Here is a 21,695-nt window from a genome sequence, read left to right on the forward strand (position 1 = left end):
GTTTGTTGGGTTTTATTTCTGGTGAAAATATCTGAAGATAATTCAAGATAAAGCCAGAGGTAGCCTAAGAGAGTGAAGAGATAGAGCCCAACAAAGCAAGAAAATGGAGCTAGGGCTTGGGCTGGGACTCACGTGGTTGTCAGGACTCCGCCTCAGACTGACAGGGTGACCTAGAGCCCACTGCTCCTCTTTCTGGACCTCAGTTTCAACAATGTGTAAAACAAAGGAAGATTTCATCTCTAAGATTTCTTCTGACTTCTAAATTTGTAAATAAGCCAAAGAAGAAGGAGGGTAAATGAGAAATGATAGGAGAGGAGGCAGGAAGGATAATCCTGTTGTGCTTGGGACTTTGATTCAAAGAACAAAATGAGGCAGAGTAGGAGTTCACCTCCCCTCACAAACACATCAAAAAGACAACACTATGTGGAGCAACTCACATTGAAAAAGACTTGAGACAGGCTGTTCTGCAACCAAGGCTATAAAGAAAGATCCCTTGGAACCTAATAGGAAGGGAGGAAAAGCAATCTAAAAGAGAAAGGGGAAAAACAAAACAGAGAATAACTACAAAACAACCAGAAGACAGGTAGCAGAATGGCAATAAGAACATACCTACTTATAATAGCTTTAAATGTCAATGAAGCATCTGCTCCAATAAAAAGGCATAAGGATTCGATTTTTAAAAATGAGTTTTATTTATATGTTACTCCAAGAGACTTGCTTCAGACTAAAGACACATACAGACTGAAAGTGAGGGGATAAAAAAAGATAATTCATGTAAATGGGGATGAAAGCAAAGCTGGGGTAGCAATGCTCATATCAGACAATGTAGGCCTTAAAACAAAGTCTATAATCAATTACAAAGAGCATTATATAATGATACAGGGATCAATACAGGAAGAGAATATAACATTCAAAAACCTATACTCACCTAATATAGGAACACCTAAACATATAAAACAAGTACTAACAGACATAAAGGGAGAAATCAACAAAAACACAATAATAGTAGGGGACTTATACACCTCATTTACATCAATGGACAGATCAGACAGAAAACCAATAAGGGAACAGTGGCTTTAAATTACACATTAAACCAATTGGACTTAATAGATATCTATAGGATACATCATCCTGAAATAGCAAAATACACATTCTCTTCAAGTGCATGTGGAACATTCTCCAGGAGAGATCACATACTAAGTTACAAAACAAGTTTCAACAAATTTAAGAGGATAAAATACAGCAAGCACTTTTTCTGACCGTAATAATATGAAACTAGAAATCAGTTACAGGAAGAAAAATGAGAGAAACACAAACATATAAAGACTAAAATTGAGGCTAAAAGCCAATGGGTCAGCAAAGAAATCACAGAGGAAATCAGAAAATATTCTGAGATAAATGAAAATAAAAATACATCTTCCCCAAATCTATGGGTTGCATCAAAAGCAATTCCTAAAGAGACAATTATAGCAGTACAGGCCTATCTCAAGAAACAAGAAAAATATCAAGTAAACAACCTAAACTACCATATAAAGGATTTAGAAAAAGTAGAACAAACAAAACACAAAGTCAGCACAAGAAAGGAAATAATAAAGATCAAAGTGAAAGTAAATAAAATTGAGATCAAAAAAGCAATAGAAAAAATCAATGATAAGCCGTTGTCCAGACTCACTAAGATAAAAAGAGAGGACCCAAATAAAATAAGAAATGAAAGAGGAGAAATTACAACCAATGTCACAGAAATACAACTAATCACAAGAGAATATTACAAACGGTTTCATGCCAACAAATTGAACACACTAGAAGAGATGACTGTTGCCCGCCAGGCTCCTCTGTCCAAGGAATTCTCCAGGCAAGAATACTGAAGTGGGTCGCCATGACCTACACCACAGGATCTTCCTGACCCAGGGATCAAACCCATGTCTCCTGTGGTTCCTGTGCTGCAGGCAGATTCTTTACTGCTGAGTCACTGGAGAAGCACATAGAAGAAATGGATAAATTTCTGGAAATATATACTCTTCCAAAACTGAATCAGGAAGAAATAATCTGAACAGACCAATTACTAGTACTGAAATTGAATCATTAAGCAAAAAACGTCCAACAAAAAAAAGTCCCAGACTGGAGAGTTTCACAGAGGAATTCTACCAAACATATAAAGAGGAGTTACTTCTCTAACTATCCCAAAAAACTGAAAAGGAGGAACATTCTCAAATTCATTCTACAAGGCTACCATTACCTAATACCAAAACCATACAAATACACAGCAACAGCAAAGGAATTTACAGGCAAATATCTCTGATTAATATAGATGTAAAAACTCTTCAACAAAATTCTGAATTCAAGAATATATAGAAAAAAGAGCACACCCCATGATCAAGTGAAATTTATTCCAGGGATACAAGCATGGTTCAAATCAACGCAAATCAATCAATGTTATACACCACACTAACAAAAGGAAGAATAAAAGTCACATGATAATCTATAGACACAAAGAAAGCATTTGACAAAATTCAACATCCATTCACTTCATGGCAAATAGATGGGAAAACAGTGGAAACAGTGACAGACTTTATTTTGGAGGGGCTCCAAAATCACTGCAGATGGTGACTGCAGCCACGAAATTAAAAGACACTTACTCCTTGGATGGAAAGTTATGAACAACCTAGACAGCATATTAAAGCAGAGACATTAATTTGCCAACAAAGGTCTGTCTAATCAAGGTTATGGTTTTTCCAGTAGTCATGTATGGATGTGAGAGTTGGACTATAAAGAAACCTGAGCGATGAAGAATTGATGCTTCTGAACTATGGTGATGGAGAAGACTCTTCAGAGTCCCTTGGACAGCAAGGAGATCCAACCAGTCCATCCTAAAGGAAATCAGTCCTGAACATTCATTGAAAGGACTGATGCTGAAGCTGAAACTCCAATACTTTGGCCACCTGATGAGAAGAGCTGACTCATTTGAAAAGACCCTGATGCTGGGAAAGATTGAAGGTGGAAGGAGAAGGGGATGACAGAGGATGAGATGGTTGGATGACATCATCGGCTCAATGGACATGAGTTTGAGTAAACTCCAGGAGTTAGTAATGGACAGGGAGGCCTGGCGTGCTGCAGTCCATGGGGTCACAAAGAGTGGACACAACTGAGTGACTGAACTGAACTGAACTGAATATCCATTCATGATAAAAAGTTCTCCTCAAAGTTGGTATAGAAGGAAGATATCTCAACACAATACAATCCATTTATGACAAACCCACAGTCAAATTGTACTCAACAGAATGAAAAGCTGAAAGCTTCTCCTCTAAAATCAGAAACAAGACAAGGATACCCACTCTCTCCATTTCTATTTAACATAGTAGTGGAAGTCCTAGCCACAGAAATTGGATAAGAAAAAGAAATAAAATGGTTCAAATTGGAAGAGAAGAAGTAAAATTATCACTATTTGCAGATGACATGATACTATATTAGAAAATCCTGAAATCTCTACCAAAAAGCTATTAGAACCAAATTTAGCAAGGCAGCAGGATACAAGATTAACATACACAATAATAATGAACTACTAGAAAGAGAAAACAAAAAGCCATTCCACTTACAATATAATCAAAAGGAATAAAATATATAGGAATAAATTTAACTGTAGAGGCGGAAGACATACACTCTGAAAACTATATGGCATTTATGAAGGAAAGAGAAGATGATAACAATAAATGGAATGATATCCTGTGTTCTTGGATCATAAGAATTAATATTGTTAGATGTCCACACTACCCAAAGCGATTGAGAGATTTAATACAATCCCTATCAAAATACTCATGACATTTTTCAAAAAAACTAGAAAAAAGTATTATAAAATATATATGAAACTACAAAAGACCCCAAATAGTCAAAGCAATTTGAGAAAAAATAATAAAGCTGGAGGTTTCACATTCTCTGACTTCAAGCTTTACTATAAAGTTACAGTTAAAGTATAGTACTGGCACAAAAACAGATATATAGATCCGTGGAACAGAAAACAGACAACCCAGAAAGTAACCCACACACATACAGTCAATTAATCTAGGACAAAGGAGACAAAAACATAAGTGAGGAAAAGACAGTCTCTTCATTAGCAGTTTTGGGAAAACTGGACTTCAAAGTATGAAAGAATGAAATTAGAACATTTTCTCACACCATATACAAAAATAAATTCATAATGGGTTAAAGACCTAAACATAAGAACAGAAACATCAAACTCCTAGAAAACATAGGCAGCACACTCTTTACATAAGTCTTAGTAATATTTTTTTTGGATCTGACTCCTCAAGTAAGGGAAACAAAAACAAAACTAAACAAATGAGACCTAATTAAACTTAAAAGGTTTTGTACAGTGAAAGAAATTATTGACAAAAGGAAAAGACAATTTAATGAATGGGAGAAAATAATTGCAAAAGATATGTCTGATAAGAGATTAACAGCCAAAACATACAAACAGCTCAAAAAATTCAATATCAAAACAACAGATTTTAAAATGGGCAAAAGATCTGAATGGACATTTTTCCAAAAAGACATATGCATAGCCACAGGCGCATGAAAACATGCTCTATATCACTAATTATCAGATAAGTCCAAATAAAAACCATAACAAAATAGCACCTCACACCTGTCAGAATAACTACAGTTACAAAGACCACAAATAATAAGTGTTGGTGAGAATGTGATTAAAGGGGAACCCTAATAAACTGCTGGTGGAAATGTAAATTGATGCAGCTACTGTGGGAAACAGTACGGAATTCCTCAAAAAGCTAAAAACAGAACTAACATGTGATATAGCAGTTCCACTCCTAGATATATATGTGAAGAAACTGAAAACACTAATTTGAGAAGATACATGCACTCCAGTAGTCATAGCAGTATTATTTACAGTGACCAAGATACAGATGGAGAAGGAAATGACAACCCACTCCAGTTTTCTTGCCTGGAGAATCCCCATGGACAGAAGAGCCTGGTGGACTGCAGCCCATGGGGTCGCAAAGAGTCGGATGTGAATGAAGCAACTTAGCATGCACGCAAGATACAGAATCAACCCAAGTGTCCATCAACAAATCAACGGATAAAGAAGATATGATATAAACAGACAATAAAATATTGTTGTTGATGTTGTTTAATCACTAAGTCATAGACTGTAGGCTCATTTATCCTTGGGATATCCCAGGCAAGAATACTGGAGTCAGTTGCCATTTCCTTCTCCAGGGGATTTTCTCAACCCAGGAGTCGAACCCAGGTCTCCTGCACTGCAGGCTACCCACTCCAGTATTCTTGGGCTTCCCTGGTGGCTCAGCTGGTAAAGAATCTACCTGCAATGCAGGAGACCTGGGTTCGATCCCTGAGTTGAGAAGATCCCCTGGAGAAGGAAATGACTACCCACTCCAGTTATCTGGCCTAGAGAATACCATGGACTGCATAGTCCATGGGGTTGTAAAGAGTCGGACACAACTGAGCAACTTTCACTTTCATTTCATGTTCATAGACTGTAGCCTATGAACTGTAGCCTGCCAGGTTCCTCTGTCCATGGGATTTCCCAGGCAAGAACACTGGAGTGGATTGCCATTTCCTTCTCCAGCAGATCTTCCTGACCCAGGGATCAAATCCACATTTCCTGCATTGCCAGACAGTTTCTTTACCACTAAGCTGCCAGGGAAGTCTACAGGAAATATTACTCAGCCATAAAAAAGAATAAAATTTCATCATTTGCAACAACATGAATGAGACTGGAGGGTATTATGCTTAGTGAAGTAAGTCAGACAGTGAAAGACAAATATTATATGTTATCACTTATTTATGGAAGCTAAGAAATGAACAAATAAACATAACAAAACATAAATAGACACAGATACAGAGAACACACTAGCAGTTACCAGTGGGAAGAGGAAGGGGGGAAGTGGCAAAATAGAGGTAGGAGACTAAGAGGTACAAACTATTCAGTACAGAATAAATAAGGTACAAGGATATATATTGAACAGCACATGGAATGTAGCCAATATGTTATAACAACTTTAAGTAGAGCATAACCTATATTGAATCACTATGCTCTACACCTGAAGCTAATACAATCTTATAAATCAACTACTCTTTAGTTAAAAGAAAAAAGAAGCCAAAGAGCAAAAGTGAGGGAAGGCACCACACTTCGTGAGAATTTGATGACCAACTCTGGGATGACTGAGGCAGCAGGGACTGTTAATCTGTTCACTTCCATCATCTCACTCAATCCTCCCCATAGTCCCCAGAGGCAGGTCTTTTTAATCCCCACTTCATGAATGTGACTCTTGAGACTCTGACAGGTGATAGGACCTGCCCAAGGTTGCATGGTTGGTAAGTCACCTGCCAGAATGGAATTTCTCTGACTCCAGATCACATGTTGTCTCCCTTCTCCAGCTGTCTAAGTCCTGAACTTCCAACACAGAAAACTGAAGAAGAATCCCTAAGGGTGGTCTGCACCTCTCCTCTGATCCCCAACTGCAGAAGGTGAGTTTGACTGCACTGTAGGTTTGCAGACAGCTGGCATCTCTCTCACTGGGGCCAATCACAGAGGCCCTGCCCTTTTCCCTGAAGGACCAAATGAGAAGATGACGTTGTCCCATGGGACCACCCTCTGGGCTTCTTTCCTGGTGAAACTTGGTTAGAGAAAGTTGTGCCTGAGACCACAGTGAGGCTTCTCCTTCTCCCCTCCAGGTCTCAGCCAGTGAGAGGGTTTCGAGGCTAATACCTGAGCAGTCAGCTGCCAGGAGGATCGCTGCCCACATCCCTCCAGACCTGAGAGCAGAAGCCCTGGAAAAGGAGCCCACACCTGCCTGAAGAAGGTGGACCCTGATCCACAGGCCGAGGAGGAAGGGAGTGGGGGGCACACCACCTCAGGGTCACCCTTTATGTCTGTCTCTTCCAGACCTACCCATGATGACCCATTTCAACCTGATGCCATCATCCCAAACCCAGTGCTGTCCACACAGTAGGAGCTAAGTGAGGTCTGAAGCAGTTCAGCAAGGCAGTGAAGTTCAACTTGGCTGGTTTAGGAGCTCCAAATCAACGTTAAAATCAAGCATATCCTTTACAGTAGTGGATTCAGACATCACTGTTTCTTGCTTACACCCTGGTCAGGGTAGAGACGAGCAGTCAGAGGTTAAAAATGACAGGAAAAGTGGATTCTCAGATTTTGCTGACTACAGCCCCAGAGAGGACCACAGAGGTGAGACTCACCCTGTTTTCTGCTCAAGTCACAGGTCTTTTCCATTGATCTCTATATTTCTAAGTGTCAGACATCTCTTCTTGTGTGTACTGTCAGCGCCTCCTAAACCAACATGTCCAAAAATGAAGTCATCTCCTCTCCACTCCAACCTGCTTCTCACTTGTGTTCTCAGTCTCCAAGATTGGAACATCTCTCCCATCAACCAGGCTTGGGACCTCATGGTGTCTGTGTTGCATTTTAATAAAGATTTTACTTAAGAAAACAGCCCAGGACATTTTCTACAGGATGCTCAGAAAATGCTGGAGAGATGGGCAAGGCTGGATCACATCAGACCTGACACCCAACAGATCTAGTTTCTGAGCAAATGATGTGTGTTTAATGAATGGATTTTTTAAAAAATAAATGAATGAATAAAGTCATAGTGAATGAATGAAGTCATGTATGAAAGAGAACATTCATAAGCAAATGAATGAATGAACCAATTAAAGAATAAATAAATAACTGAATACACAAATGATCAACTGAGAAAAAATTATACAGACCAAGTACATGCAAATGAAAGAAGAGATGAGTGAACTAGTGATGGGAGGAAGAAATAAATTTACACACAAATGTGAGAAATGGTTTTTTCAATGGTTCTTAAGACTGGCTGAAGAGGTGAGGAAGAATGAATGAATGAATGGACATAAAACCACAAAGATTAAGCAGTAAATGAGTGAGCAAATTTATACACAGAAAAGCGGTGAAAGAGTTCCAGCTGGATCCACAGGGTTGGTGAGGTTTCCATTTGGAAACCCTGGGGCTGAGGTCCTGACAAACTGACCACATGCCTCTGAGTGAAGGTTTTATTAATGTGACTTCCATTGGATTTGATAATGACATTATTATACACTTTTATTAAATAATATTAGCTGAAGCTGAAAGCTCCCCAGGATTAACTCCAAATTCAATAGAAAGGGCTAAATATTAGAATCAACTTCATTGTTTTCCCAACTGTGCTGCAAATAATTAACCATTATGCAGCAAACCCCCAGCAAGATTTTAATACTCACTGTTAAATAACTGCTTCCACTACAACCCCACAAATTAATCTCCAGGAGGTGTAATTAACGTCAATATGATAAGCTTGCCGTGTGGCCTGGTAATGAGGAACGGGGTTGAATTTGTCCCTGTGATCCTCCCATGAGACTCAGCAAGGAGGCTGTATGGTCCAGGAAGGAGGCAGGGGACTCTGTTGGGGGAATCAGAGCCTAGGTCCCGACCCCATCCACTGCCACATGACATTAAACTACTCACTCTCCCATCTGGGCCTCAGGCCCCTTTTCTATAAAATGAGGTTGGTTCTCCTAATTCCCGACCTCTCTGGGGGAACCTCATTCTAGTAGGAGTTCCTCACTGTCACCGTGTGCCTCCATAGCTCAGGCACATCCTCTTCACGGGCTAACGGGGGTCTCTCTTTCTCCCCCACCAAACTGGGGCCAGGACTGATCTCAACCTCAGCACACACTCAGCTCCCAGTCCAGAGCCTGCACAGAGTAGTGCTCAGTGAACAGTGCAGGGAGGAATACATAGATCTTGCTGGGCAGTGTGGGTTTGAGAAGCCGCTTCAGTCCCATTCAGAACCATGAGGTTTGATGAGCAGGAGGCCGCTCACTACGTCCTCACGGAGCTTCTCACGTGGCCCTATCACTGATGCTCTTCCAGTGTCACGTGTTCCCTGGACTCCACCTATGTCTGCCCATCTCGGCCCCGCCCCACTCCCTGCACACTGCCTCTAGGACCTGGTGGACCCAAATGTATGGAAACAAGCTGCTGCGATTGTGTACAAAGTATTGACAGGCTCTGATGCAGGGCCAGAGCTCCACCCTGATCAAAGTTTGTTGTTGTTCAGTTGTTAAGCCGTGTCCATCTCCTTGGGACCCCATGGACTGCAGTACACCAGGCTTCCCTGTACTTCACTATCTGTCGGAGCTTGCTCAAACTCATGTCCATTGAGTCCATGATACCATCCAACCATCTCATCCTTGATCGCCCCCTTCTCCTCCTGCCCTCAATCTTTCCCAACATCAGGGTCTTTTCCACTGAGCTGGCTATTTGCATCAAGTGGCCACAGTATTGGAGCTTCAGCATCAGTCCTGCCAATGAATATTCAGGGTTGATTTCCTTTAGGATTGACTGGTTTGATGTCCTTGCAGTCCAAGGGACTCTCAAGAGTCTTCTCCAACGCCACAGTTCAAAAGCATCAATTCTTTGGCGATCAGCCTTCTTTATAGTCCAGCTCCCACATCCACATGTGACTACTGGAAAAACCACAGCTTTGACTATACAGAACTTTGTTGGCAAAGTGATGTCTCTGCTTTTTAATATGCTGTCTATGTTTGTCATAGATTTCCATCCAAAGAGCAAGCATCTTTTTAATCTCATGGCTGCAGTCGCTGTCTAGAGTGATTTTGGAGCCCAAGAATATAAAGTCTGTCACTGTTTCCATTTTTTACCCCATCTGTTTTCCAAGAAGTGATGGGACCAGATGCCATGATCTTAGCTCTTTGAATGTTGAGTGAAAGCCAGCTCTTTCATTCTTCTCTTCCACCCTCATCAAGAGGCTCTTTAGTTCCTCTTCAGTTTCTGCCATTAGAATGATACATCTACATATCTGAGCTTGTTGATATTTCTCCCAGAAATCTCGATTGCAGTTTGTGATTCATCCAGCCCAACATTTTGCATGATGTAATCTTCATATAAGTTAAATAAACAGGGTGACAATATACAGCCTTGTTGTATATTGAAACAATCATGTATATATCCCAATTTTGAACCAGTCAGTTGTTCCAGTAAGGTTCTAACTGTTTCTTCTTGACCCAAATACAAGCTTCTCAGGAGACAGGTATGGTGCTCTTGTATTCCTATCTCTTTAAGAATTTTCCACAGTTTGTTGTGATCCACACAGTCAAAGGTTTTAGTGTAGTTAATTGCCGGGAGCCGTTATGGGGGGTCCCACCCGTGAGGAGGTCATGAAGAAAATACCGGGCAGGCAAGGCCGTCCGGGACCCCATCCATGACGAGGTCACGAGGAAAAAACCTGACAGGCAAGGCCGTCTAGAATAAGAGACCCTCCAGGTTGGCCTCGGCCGCTACCCCACCCTGTATCCTCCCCTCTTTTTCTGCTGTTGTTCTTGTTTGCCCTGCTGCAGATTCTTGTGTTGCCTGCCGAGAGCTCTCCTGCTCCTCTTTCACTGAATGAGGACCAACTTAAAACCCTAATTAATAAATCTCCTGGATGCTGCTGCCCTATGAAGGGGCCAGAGATGAAGGAAATGCTTCAATTCAAACCCTTTTGCTGGCATTCTGGCTTGTTTGATAAATATGTGCTCTCATTGCAAAAAATGCGCTTGATTGTTCTAAACATCCTAAGCACAGTACGCTAACAAAAGAAACTATTAAGCATAGGCCCCTTCACAGGGTGAGAAAAGCTCCACAAATATGATAGCCACAAATGTGCCTAACAAAAAACACTTTAGATAGAGATTAGCTGGTGACTTCTTGCAGGTAGTTAACTTTTAGACTAAGAGCCTGTTTTGTGCCATATCTGCTGTTTTTGCAGCCCTTCGCATTTCTGTTCTGTAAAAATGTAATCCTATCCAGTTCCCATAGAGATGACGCTTATTAGAAAGAAAATAGATTAATTATAAGAAAAACAGGGTCGGCTACTGAAGATGCTTAAGTCCCACCAGGTGCAAGCCATAAAATGTTAGCAGGCCTGAAGGCCAAATGATAAGAAAGACTCTTGTGAACGAAAAAGTATATGGGTGACATCCTGTTTCTGTTGAAGATCAAGTTGCTGTAATGTTTTGAGATGACCTGTGTGTAAGCAACATGCACTTCCCCCAAAGATGTTGTTAAGGGTATAAAGGGGCCGTGCGAAAATAAACTTCAGACTTAGCCCCGAGCTTTGTCTCTCTCTCTCATTCGCTGACGCCGTTCATCCTGAGGGTTCCCCTGGATCTTGCTGGGGCTGGACCCCGGCAGTTAATGAAGCAGATTTTTTTTTTCTGGTATTCTCTTGCTTTCTCTATGATTCAGCGAATATTGGCAATTTGATCTCTGGTTCCTCTGCCTTTTGTAAGCCCAGCTTGTACATCTGGATGTTCTCAGTTACATTCTGCTGAAGCCTAACTTGAAGGATTTTGAGAATTACCTTACTAGTATGTGAAATGAGTGCAATTGTCTGGTAGTTTGAACAATTTTTGGCACTGCCCTTCTTTGGCATTGAATAAAAATTGACATTTTCTAGTTCTGCGGCCACTCCTGAGTTTTCCAAATTTGCTGACATATTGAGTGCAGCGCTTTGACTGCACCGTCCTTTAGGATTTTAAATAGCTCAGCTGGAATTCCACCACATCCACTAGCTTTGTTTGTAGTAATGCTTCCTATGGCCTACTTGTCTTCCCACTCCAGAATGTCTGACTCTAGGTGAATGACCACACTATCATGGTTATCTAGGCCATTAAGACCATTTTTGTTTAGTTGGGGGTCCCCATGCTGACCCTGACCCAGTGCTGGTATTGACAAGAGGTCAGCCTGCGGATCTGACTCCCCCACAAGAACAGAGAATGGAGACCTGTCAAATCCCCCACAAGCACCTAGAAGAGGGGGTGTCAGGAAGAACAGGTCCCTTAACAATGGACTTGAATGTCCCCAATATTCCATCAATGACACTGGATGCTGGCTATCCAGTCTATCACCAATCATTCTGGAATTTCTTCCTGCTTCCAGAAGCCCACTTCCTAATTATTTTGCTCATTCTAAACTCCCTTCTCTGTTTCTAAAATTGACATAGATAGGCATCCACCTGCAGGTTTAACAAGCCTTTTCTCTGGATTTGACCCCACCTAACTCACCTCATATCTCTGCTCATTAACCCCTCTCGGTGACAGGCAAGCCTCTTCTAACTGGACCTGATGAAACTGGCCTGGTGTGTGTGGGGGGAGGTTCTTTAGGGGTGGGTAAGATCAGAGCTAGAATAGACCAGTCTATCTTGGAGAAGACTCAGAATAGTATTACAGGGCTACACAGTGATTCTGGTTGTATCATCGCTAGCTAAGTCTGGTCTGCAATGGGCAGATCTGTATAATCTGTTGATTCATTCAATGAATACTCATTGAGCATTCTTTCTGTGCCAGGTCCTGTACTGAGACTGATGTGAACACCTCTCAGTTCAGTTCAGTTCAGTTCAGTCACTCAGTCATGTCCGACTCTTTGCGACCCCGTGAATCGCAGCACGCCAGGCCTCCCTGTCCATTACCAACTCCTGGAGTTTACTCAAACCCATGTGCATCGAGTCGGTGATGCCATCCAGCCATCTCATCCTCTGTCGTCCCCTCCTCCTCCTGCCCCCGATCCCTCCCAGCATCAAGGTCTTTTTCAATGAGTCAGCTCTTTGCATGAGGTGGCCAAAGTATTGGAGTTTTCAGCTTCAGCATCAGTCCTTCCAATGAACACCCAGGACTGATCTCCTTTAGGATAGACTGGTTGGATCTCCTTACAGTCCAAGGGACTCTCAAGAGTCTTCTCCAACACCATAGTTCAAAAGCCTCAATTTTTTGGCGCTCAGCTTTCTTCACAGTCCAACTCTTACATCCATACGTGACCACTGGAAAAACCATAGCCTTGACCAGACGGCCTCTACCCCTGTGCAACTGAGGAAGGCCAGGGCAACTGAGTCACCACATTCACCTCGATCTCTCAGCAAGTGTATGTTCAGTGTCTACTCTGGGCCTTCAAGCAGCCCACTGTCTGGGGGGAAAAAGCAATCCTAAAACACACCTCACCCAATAGTGGGTGCTCTGATGGGCTAAACACATGATGCTCTGGAGACACAGAGAAAGACATTTGAGTTCAGAGGCGTGGCAGAAACAAGAGCCCAGTCTTGGGGGAAGGGGAAGGGGTTCTTGCCTGGCAAACAGGTGGGAAAATGGGGCATTCTGGGAAGAGGGCAGGAATGTGAGAAAGTGGAGAGTTGTGTGAGAGATGGGGATGTTGACAGAATCATAAGCAGCCGATGGATGTCGCGTGTGTGTATGTTTTAAGACGGAGGAAGACAAAGCAGAAGGGGGAGTCCCCATCAGTCATAAAGGGCCCTGATGCCCACACTGAGGAATACGGTCTTTATTCTGAGGAGGATAGGGTGGATCTCTGAGGCAGAGTGCAAGATCAGTTCTGTATAACCAGGCAGTCCCTCCACTGAGCAGGGCCCGTCTCCATGCTCAGGAAGATCAGGGACCTGAAAGTGGTCTTTTGGTAGGCCAGGGAGAATGGTCACGAGTTGCCTTGGACAATCTTGTCTGTAGGATCCTCTGTAAGTTTCATGACCTACTTTTCTCCATCTCTGTGTCAGTCATGTTGGGCACTGACCAAGTGACCTTCACAGCTGGTCACCTCCACGGGCTCTGCCCAGAGGCATTGTTCCTGCTGGACTCTTCCACACCCTCTGCTCTCTCGCAGCAAGTCCAGGCTCACAGCGGGGGGCCTAGCAGGTGCCCCTGAAACTGGATCAAAAGAGTCCTGCTTGCATTAGGTATGAGATATCCAAGGACACCTCCAAAGACACAGGCAACCAGACAGGTAGCTGGGGCCCCTCTTCTTAAGTCTGCTACATTCTCCAAATTGTGCTTGATTACTACAAATTACTCCTAGAGGAAGAAGTTCTAAAAAGAGAAGAAAAATAGACAGAGGAGGTGCCTATGAAAAAGATCAATAATTAAACATGAACATTTTAAAATGTCCTCTTCATATGATGCTCTAACTCCTGATTAGGGTCAATTCTTTAATAATTGACTGGGGGTTTCTGGATAGATAAGAAGCAAGAGAATTGGGGGCTTCTGAGTCAGACAGACCTAGATGGTCTTAGCTCAGCCATGTCCTTGGACAGATTTTATTTCACCTTCCAGCATCCATCATTTCTGAAGTGGATGGTCATGCCTCTCTCACAAGTTTAGAGGCAAATTTAAATGAAAGAACATGGGTAAAACAGCAGCACCTGGGACACTACAAACGTTCAAACCATGGTTGCTGCTATTACCAACTAAGTGAAGAATGAAGATAAAGCCAAGGTTGTCTTGGGAGAGATGCTTTCTGCCTCTTTATCTCTTTGGAAATCTCCTTGATAGACTTCACAGCTAGTTTGGTAATCTCTTATGCTTCTGATAAAATAAAGCTTGACTGCAGAAAGCTGTATCATCAAAAGAAAAATGAAGATGCTCACACTGTGTTGTCCATAAACTCCATTTCTTACACAGAGTCCTTGGTTACAAAGAGGTGGAGGACAGACCCTTGCCCCTGAACTGAGGACAGGCCCAATAGAGTTTCATTGTGTCTCCACAACAGCTACAGAGGGGCATCACACTCCCATCATCATTAAGTCTTTTGCCCGAAGTCACAATTAGATGTGAATGGCAGAGTCTGATTTCTGCCTTCTTTGTCCTTTCAACTTAAGGATTTCCTCTGCTTTTTTTTTTTTTTCCATTTTGGCTCATTTTCTGCCATCATATCAATCAAGCTTTTATACCATCTTTTTTTCCTCTACTGATTTGGAAATTGTTCATTCCATTTATCTTCTTTATTGGTTAATCTTTACATTTTAATAAGCACACTTGACCTAACACTGTCTGAAGTAAATCAATAGCTCTCCCCTTGCTCTGAACAATGCACAGAGCTTCAAATACATCAATTTTCATCACTTCTCCCATCTAACTGTTATGGTTCCACCCTCCTTTACACCACAAATTAGTTACATGACTTTCAGTTGTTAATGCTTTTGTGTTACAAGATCAATGCAAGCTCACAGGTTTCTCTGCTCAGTACTGTACCTGTGATCTACTCCTTCCTTTTCATAATACTGTCCTCCCTGAAGTGTGTCATTTATTTGTCCGCTCAGAAAAACCCTGTGAGTAATATCTCTCAGACTTTGTCTGAAAATATCTTTCTCCTTTAATTTTTTTATTTTAAATATTCTTTTATTTCTTCAAATTTGCTATTTATCAAGAGCGACTGAAATTTTTAAAATATAGTTGAATTCCCATCACCATCATTAATATGGAAAGAGTTTTAAGAGAAAACTGATGAGTATTATTGTTTCCCACTTCAACCACTATCTTCCCCTATTTTAAACAATAGTTTAAGTGCTTTTTTGGATATTTAGATAGTTTAGATAATTTTAGATAGTTCTTTTTCTTGGCATTGAAAATATCATTCCACTGTTTCCTGGTCTCTATGCTTGTTGCTGAAAAGTCTGTTGTCAGTCTAATTGTCTTTCTTTGGTGGGTAATCAGGTCTTTTCTCTGGTTGCTTTTTTTAATGCAAATGTTTTATTGGTGCATAATATGCATACAGAAGAGTGTTCAAATCATAAGTGTGTGCTCCCTCATGTCTGACCCTTTTATGGATGCCCCCCAGGCTCCTCTGTCCATGGGATTTTCCAGGCAAGAATACTGGAGTGGGTTGCCATTTCCTTCTCCACATAAGTCTTCAGCTAATGAATTTTCACAAAGTAAACATAAAACATTACTACAAACTGACAAACCCCCTAATAATCCCTTCCAGTTAGGAAAGTAACCACTTTCCTAACCAGCCGTAACCACTTTCCTAACTTCTAATAGCCTGTTTTTTAACTGAATATAATGATATACTATGCCCTTTTTTCTCTCAACATATAATTGTAATATTCATTCATGGTGTGTGTTGTTCTGGTTTTTATAATATTATATTTTATTTTTCCATTCTGCCTTTGATAAGAAGTTTCCAGTTTGGAGTTTTTATGAATAGGGCTGCTCTGAACAATCTTGTCCATTTCTTTTGACAAGTATATAGTACACAGATGAGAATAGAGTTTACTGGGTCATAGTTCTTTTAATTCAGGTCTGTGTCATGTCTGATGAGGTTCTGATGTTTTCTTTGTCTTTTCATTTCTTTTGTCTTACCTTTTGGCATTCCTTGTGATTTTTGTTGTTGTTGGAAGCTGGACATTTTGCACTGAGTAATGGAAACTGACGTAAGTAGACCTCTAGTGTGAGGATTTATGTTAGTCTGGCAAGGAGTTGAGTTGTATTTAGTGTTTGCTATAACTGTAGGTGTCGGGGGCTTAAAATTCCTCTAGTATCCTTGTCTTAATCGCCCCCTCTTGACTTCAGGCTTCCCTAAATCCTCAGAGAGAGTCTGCATGGCAGCTCTTTCAAATCTAATCCATTATTATTAGTATTGAAAACCCTGTTTGTATGTTGATAAGGGAGGGGAGATGTTTATAATCTTCCAATTAAACCTCAGTCTTTGAGTGGAGCTGTGTCTCTGGCCTGTGACATTCTTATATAGCTTCCCCCAGTGCCAGTTAGGTGAAAGGAAGGCCAACGGAGGCTGCAGGGGGAAGACCCTCCCTTCATGTTGCTGGAGAAAGGCTCTGGTTAAGTCTTTCCTCCTGAACAGTAAGCCTTTGTTATGGAAAGGATTCTGGGTATTTCACAAAGATTACTCCTCCTTTCTTTCTGCCAGAACCAAGAAGAGATCTTCTTGGAGTTTGATCATGACAATCAGGTGGAGTTCCTGAAGTGAGTGAAACCCCATGAAACCTTGTGTGCCCCCAGGACTGTGGTATCCAAGGAGTTTCTCACCTTCACACTCAGCCTCCAGCTATTTGTCAGAATTATCATTTAAGTGTTCCTACCTGTTTATGACTCTAGAAGCTTCTGCTACAGGCAGGCAAGTCTTATCTGTGACTTTCTGGATTCACATGTCTCCAAATTTCAGGGTAGCACTTTGCTCTGCAACCTCAGTTTTCTGATGGAGCCAAGAAAAGTTGATTTTCCACTTGTCCAACTGCTTATTGTAAACATGGAAATGACCATTTCCAGACTTTTTACATGGAAGCTCTATGTATTTATTTGCACTTGCTCAATTTCTTCTTGAAACTATGAATTCAAGTCTTTCATATATTCTGTGGAAGTCAGGAAGTCATGGTCCTTACTGATTTGAGTATTAATTTTCCAAATTCTATTTTCATGTTCTATAACTTTTAATAAAAATTTTTGAAACTTCTCAATCTCTCCTTCATGCCTCTGAACCTTTACTCCAATCTCCATTCCTTTCTGTGTGCATTCAGGGTAATTTCCTCTTGTCTACACTCCAGGTAACTGATTTCTTCCCCAGTTCTACCTAATCCACTATCCAGTCCATGCTTGGAGAATTTTTTTTAATTGCAAAAATTATCATTTTTGCTTTCAGATTTTTTTTTTTACTTTTCTGCTCACATTTGGGGATTTACAAACAATACCTGCAATATAAATTAAAGCCATAAACCCAAGCTAAGCACAGGCCTATAGTCACCCAAGGAGTTTCTCATTTCTCTCAGAGTCCAGACAGAAATGGACAATCTCCCCTGTTGTTTCCCAGCTGTAGGGAATGGATTCTTTTTCCTTTATCTGCTCTCTCTGAGATTCAGCCCCCTGAAGGTCACAGCTTTATGCAACTTCTGCATTGTACCCAAAACATCATTTCCTGTTCCTGGAAGGATTAGACCCAGTCCTTTAGCTGGCGACTGTTCATCCACCAACCCTGAAACATGGCGTGGATTACCAGCTCACACACTTGCCACCTGGTTGTCAGTTTCTTTCTACCTCCTGGGGATGCCCCTTGCCCTCTTGCTATATTTGATCCATTGTCCCTCAAGTTTATAGAGAAAAGGTTTTCATGGGCAGAACTTAGAGCCCAATCTCTGTGTTAGGTCCATCCCTTGCCTTGCTCACTCAAAGCCCATCTGGGTTCACTGTGTCTGAGGGTCCCATGGGTCATCCAGGTCCAAGTGTTCAGGAGACAGATATACAGCTCAGGACCCAGCGTGTGGAGCTGAGGTGTGGACAGATACATGGGTCAGGACTCAGCACGAGGGGCTGGGGTGTGGACAGATTTGGAATACAATGGATGTGCTTACTAATATCCTTGGCAAAATACAAATGTCCACTTAGATGTGTTTGGCATTTTGTTCCTCAACCTGTGTGTGTCTGGGCTTATGTGGGTAGAAGTACGTACTTTCGTGTCTGAGGCCTGGATCAGTGACAAATAAGAGTGTGAGTTCAGGAAGCACCACATTCTGCTGTCTTTAGGAAAGGATTCAAGTGGGTTCATCTGAGTTAAAGTGGAAAGGACACAGCTTGGGGCTGTGTCAATAGCCCAGGCTCTGGTATTTATTAGATACATAACTTTGAGCAGTTACATATCATTTCTCATATCTGAGCCTCAGTTTCTTCATCTGTAAAATGGGAATAATATAAATCCTCTTACAGTGTTGCTATGAAGATTGACTGGAAAGACAGGCATCCATATGTACCAAGCCAAGCACATAGAGGGAGCCTGATAAGTGCATAAGGACCCCTACTCTGTGTTCAGAGTCAGGTCAAATAGATCCAGGCTCCAGGTATGATCAAGAAGATGATATTTGTGTTGGGCCTTCAAAGTTTAAATTCCACTAGGTGGAAAGTAGAGGGAAAATCTTCTCAGGCAGAGAACACAGCAGGTGCAAATGTTGGAGATGTCAAAGGGCATAGAATGTTCCAGGAGCAGTGAGTTGTGACAACACCTACCTACCAGGGAACTGAGAGATCTGTGCTCAGAGGAGTCAGACCTCGAGGCCAGGAAGCAAAGCCTGGCTCTGCACCTGGTGTTACTCATGCTTGTGAAAGTGTCAGGACCTATAGTCTATCATCTGAATTAATAAGTATGTATCATAGCTACTAGTATCTATTGAGAGATTCTGCGTACCAGGCAAAGTTTCCTGTATTAACTTATTTAAACCTCACAATAAGCTCACAAGGTAAGTATCATTATTATTCCCATTTTACAGATGAGGAAACAGATACAGTGGAGTTGAGCTGACTAGAGAAAAGGGCCAGCTCTCAACCCCTGCAAGGCAGCTCTAGGCACATTTGGGATCAGAGATGCCCAAAGGATCACTAGATGCCCAAAGGGTACAGGATCCTTAGTGATATGGGCTTACTGAGCTGCCTTCTGGAAGCTGTCCTGGAGATCAGTGTCACTTTGGGGATCCATGCCCACCTGGCCAGGAACAGTGGGTTCCCAATGCCAGCCCCCAAACCTTTCAGCAGAAGAGCTGAGCTCCCCCTGTTGGAGGCTGGACTCCCAGACACCAGTACCTCTTTGATTACTTTCTAATGAAAAACACATTTGCATCCAAACTGAAATTATATTGTCAGCAGCTAATTATCACTTGTCAAACAAGTGTGTGCTCAGATTGTGGGTTTGATTTCCATTTAGGTTTGCAAAAGCCTTGTTCCTCTTATTTGATGAGGCCTCTCTGAGCAAGAGATACTCATTGTTGGAACTGTTGCTTTTTTTAAGCAGTTTGTGTGTGTGTGTGTGCGTGTGTGTGTGTGTGTGTTTAATAAGCAGGTTTCTATGCTGTCTGAGTCCGGGCTCTTGGCAAATAACAGAAAAGCACTCAGTGTAATTTAAGCATAGAATAATGTCAGACAGAGGAGTGTTTTAGGCTTTGGGGATGTCCCTGGAAACTTAGGGGCACCTGGACCTAAAGCCCCCAGTCGGATCCCAGGGAGCTGTCCTACCCATCAGCTTTCAGGGGCGCGCAATCTCCCATCCCAGTCAGCTTCCTTATTCCCCTGCCGCCTGGCTTCTGTTTTCACTGTGTAGGAATGACTGTGCCTCCACTGTTTGAATCCATGGCACACTCACTAGGTCAAGGACCAGACAAATCTGGGTTCAAGTCCTGACTCACAGGGTACACTTGGGCTTCTTGCTCATTCCCACGAATCCATTGCTTTGTGCATGAATTGGGGTCACTACCTGCTTGTCCATTTCTTGTACAAATGAAGTGACATCATACAAGCAAAATACTTTGCACATTGACAGTCACGTGGTGGACTCTGCAAGGAAATGTAACTGTGCTGTTTCTGCTGCTGCCATGGTCATTGTCGTTATCATGATAACAAGACAATGTCCTGAGCAGAGCGAGAACCTCTTCTGATGGAGGTGGAGAAAAGATGTCGCTGTCTGCCAGGCCCTCACTGGGTGGCCCAGAGACCCAGAGCAGGTGCCTTGTGACCTCTGCCCTAAGCTAAGAGCCCTGACCTCCTTGCTCAAAAAGTGGAAAAAGTAATGATCACCTCGTGTGCACAGTTCTGGGGACAGAACGAGATGAGACTGTCTTGGCAGGCAAAAGGTGCTCAATTAATCCCCCTTTGCTTTCTGGCATGTGCCCTTGACCTGGGAAGGAACAGTGAGTGCCTAACTGATGGGGAAGGGAGGGTGACTAGATGAATGATATTTTTAATGGGATTAGAGATCACACGACAGCTCAATTTAGAATCTTCTCTGAAGGCCTGGACCAGAAGCTGGAATCTTTTGTAATATTTTTTTCCTTTGTTCTTTGGCTGACGTCTGTTTTCCCCAGGGAAAACAGAAGCTCCAGGAGGGTGAGAGTGAGTTTGTGTTAGTAACTCTCTCTGAAACCCGTGGCATAGCATATTGTGCATAGATCACATCACAGATATGTCATGTGGATGAATGTGATGATGCTCATAAAGCACTCAGCTCGGCACCTGGAATATTCTATGTGATGTCCATGAGTTATAATCACTGATTTTTTTAGAATTCAAGGTGACTGAAGCCTGACGTGGACTTCCCTGATGGCTCAGATGGTAAAGAATCCACCTGCAGTGCGGGAGACCTGGGTTTGATCCCTGGGCTGGGAAGATCCCCTGGATAAGGGAAAGGCTACCCACTCCAGTATTCTGGCCTGAAGAATTCCAGGGACAGAGGAGCCTGAGATAGGGAGAAGGAGAAGTGGGTGAAGACACCACTGTGCCTGAGGGTGAGGAAAACCAGGAGAAGGACTGGCGAGATGTTGGGAGTGAGCCTCCAGTTTTAACTCATGGAGTGAACGGGAGGGAGCCACTCTGTGAAGCAGAAAACCAGGCCTGAGAACAAGGATGCGGAGCAGCTCCATAGAGAGAGAGCAGAGCTGCTCAGGGTCAGGTTTGCTCTGTCCATGGTCTCTGCAGCATCCTCATCCCCAGCCCTGACACCCCCGAGTCCCCATTAAGCCCAGAAGCCATGTGCATTTCAGGCCAGAGCCCATAGCTACAGGGACCTGGAGTGGCAGTTCTTGTCCAATGAGGAGCCAGAGAGGGTAGTGTCCTCATCACAGGGGCCGTCAATGGGAAAGCAGGGGCTCAGCATAGGGGTCCCTCCAACCTGAGAGCAGAATTCATTCTCAGCTCCTGAGAAGATGAAGTGGACGACACCAACCTGGATTTTCATGTCTCACAGCTTCCTGTCCAGACAGCTCCACTGTTGCCATCTCCCTCCAAAGAAGGGGCAATGGCTGAGGCAGGGGTACCCAAGGGGGGCTGATCCACCCAGCGCCCCTCTCCCTTCTGCCCCATGCAGTCTCACAAGC

The sequence above is a fragment of the Cervus elaphus genome, chromosome 8, assembly GCF_910594005.1.
Source record: "Cervus elaphus chromosome 8, mCerEla1.1, whole genome shotgun sequence".
NCBI classification, from domain to species: Eukaryota; Metazoa; Chordata; class Mammalia; order Artiodactyla; family Cervidae; genus Cervus; species Cervus elaphus.